This window comes from Globicephala melas, chromosome 16 (genome assembly GCF_963455315.2).
Source record: "Globicephala melas chromosome 16, mGloMel1.2, whole genome shotgun sequence".
In the NCBI taxonomy this organism is placed as follows: domain Eukaryota; kingdom Metazoa; phylum Chordata; class Mammalia; order Artiodactyla; family Delphinidae; genus Globicephala; species Globicephala melas.
In genome coordinates, this window is record NC_083329.1 from 11,935,365 (window position 1) to 11,938,114 (window position 2,750).

The following is a 2,750-nucleotide window of genomic DNA, read 5'->3' on the forward strand; positions in this document are numbered from 1 at the left end:
CCGTCACTTACTTGCACACGTGACTCACCACCAAGCCCTATTGATTCAGTTGCCCACGTGGCTCTGGCACCCCTCCCAACATTTTTTTTTTTTTTTTTTTTTTTGCGGTACGCGGGCCTCTCACTGCTGTGGCCTCTCCCGTTGCGGAGCACAGGTTCCGGACGCGCAGGCTCAGCGGCCATGGCTCACGGGCCCAGCCGCTCCGCGGCATGTGGGATCTTCCCGGACCGGGACACGAACCCGCATCCCCTGCATCGGCAGGCGGACTCTCAGCCACTGTGCCACCAGGGCAGCCCCCTCCCAACATCTCTTGATCACGGACATGGCTGCCTACTCGTGGACCATTGGCCTCCGCCCTCTGCTTCGGCTGCATCTCTGACTGTTCCCCTCTGGTCTCTGTGGCTCAGCCATTGCAAGGCCTCCTGGTTCCCTGAGTATGTCAGGCTCCTTCCCGTGTCTGCATTCCTCTGCTTGGAGCTGAGTATTTCTCTAACCAAACTGGATTATTTTTACTGATTCCTCTGGATTCAGCCCAGACGTCCCTTCCTCCTCGCTGTCATCTACATTCCCCATGTTGCTACGTAGTAGTCTTCATTATAATCCAGTCCACGCCTGCATAGGAGTCTATCAGCTGGCATCCCCACACTTCACCATCACATATTATTGGGCATAAAATGTGTTTCTTCTGTTTCCCCAATATACATGATGCTGCGTAGAGTTGCCTTGATCTTTGGGAGGCAGGGTCGAGTTGTAACTAGGACTGTCTCTAGGTTTGGATCCTGGCTCTGTTACTGCATAAAAAGTTGTCAAGGACTTCCCTGGTCATGCAGTGGTTAAGAATCCACCTGGCAATGCAGGGGATACTGCCAATGTCTGGGAAGATCCCACATGCTGCGGAGCAACTAAGCCCGTGCGCCACAACTACTGAGCCTGCGCTCTAGAGCGCGTGAGCCACAACTACTGAGCCCACGCATCACAGCTACTGAAGCCTGCTCACCCTAGAGCCTGCGTGCTGCAACTCCTGAGCCTGCGTGCAGCAACTACTGAAGCCCGCACGCCTAGAGCCTGTGCTCCGCAACAAGAGAAGCCACTGCAATGAGAAGCCCGTGTACCGCAAGGAAGAGTAGACCCTGCTCGCCGCAACTAGAGAAAGCCCACGCCCAGCAATGAAAACCCAACGCAGCCAAAAAAAAAAAAGTTGTCAAACTCTGTGTCTCAATTTTATCATCTGTAAACGGGCATAAAAATAGTATCCATCTCATAGGCTTCTGAGAATTAAATGAGAAAACACATATAGAAAGTGTTTAGAATGGTGTCTGGCATTCTAGAGTAAGTGCTCACTTATTATAACCTGTTGTTTCCCTTCTTATTGTGTCTTTGAATTCAGTCCTGACAGATATATTCCCACAAGTAGTATTACTGGATCAAAGGTGAGAAGGTTTTTACGGCTCTGGAAATGTTTTGACAAATTGCTATTGAGAAGACTGTGCCTCTTTCACCCCCATCAGCCACGCCCGAGCAAAGCTGGTTGCTTTGTCCCGTCTTCCTGCGTAGTATATGCCATAATTCAAAGTGCCGATCTTAGAAGATGAAAATCATGATGGACTCCATCTCTGGGCTTTGGGCCCCTCCACCTACTCACTGCCATTCAGCTCAATCCTCCGCTCCCAGCCTAGAGGGCTCCCTCTTGCCTTGAGTGTGCCCTGTCCTGCTCGGCACTGCATTCTTCTGTAATTGTTTGGCACCGTGATGATTTATTGAGATATTAACTTACGTATTGTTCTTACCGTGATGACTGTCATTCTGTCCCCATTTCAAGATGGCAGCCAAGCTTGTTCCCTCCCACTCGTGGGTTTCATGTTGCAAGGTACTGTGGGACCCACAGGCAGGCTGGTGGGGGCGAGGGCAGGGGCGAGGAGGTGATGTGGGGCACTAACCCGAACACTGGGGCTGCCTGTCAGGATTCAAGCTCCAGCAGTTGAAGCACTGGGAGATGGGACCAGACGGCAGGTGGTGACGTGGAGTCAGGGAGAGCTGCCTCAGGGAACTGGGAAGGCAGGGGCTTTATCTGTTTCATTCCTTGCTGGATTCTGAGTACGTAGCACAGTGGTAAGTGTTTAAAAATACTTTTCGAGGGACTTCCCTGGGGGCGCAGTGGTTAAGAGTCCTCCTGCCAATGCAGGGGACATGGATTCGAGCCCTGGTCCACGAAGATCCCACATGCCGCAGAGCAACTAAGCCCGTGCGCCACAACTACTGAGACTGCGTGCCACAAAACTACTGAAGCCCACACGCCGCATCGAAGAGTAGCCCCTGCTTGCCGCAACTAGAGAAAGCCCATGCCCAGCAACTAAGACCCAACGCAGCCAAAAATAAATAAATAAATAATTTAAAATAATTACTTTTTGAATGAGTGAATGGATGGATCTGTGTTGAGGGCAGGCCCTCTGTGGGTGGCTGTGAGCTTGAAGCCAGGCTTCTGGTCAAGGGCCCTGGGTTCAGGGTGGGGCTTGCTTTGGAGGGAGTGGAGGAACTGGGCTCCAGAGTAGGGGTCAGAGTAGACACCCAAGCCTAGGAGTTCCTACAGTCATGGAAAGAGGAGAGGAGGGGATGGCGGAACTTGGGTCTCAGGAGTGGTACTGGTCTGGCCCTTGGCAGGCTTGCCGGCGGTCATTCTAGGCCGTGCTGGCGTCACCCCCAGTCATGGTCATCGTATTCCAGCCTTGACCCTTGGTATGGGTGGTAGCAGC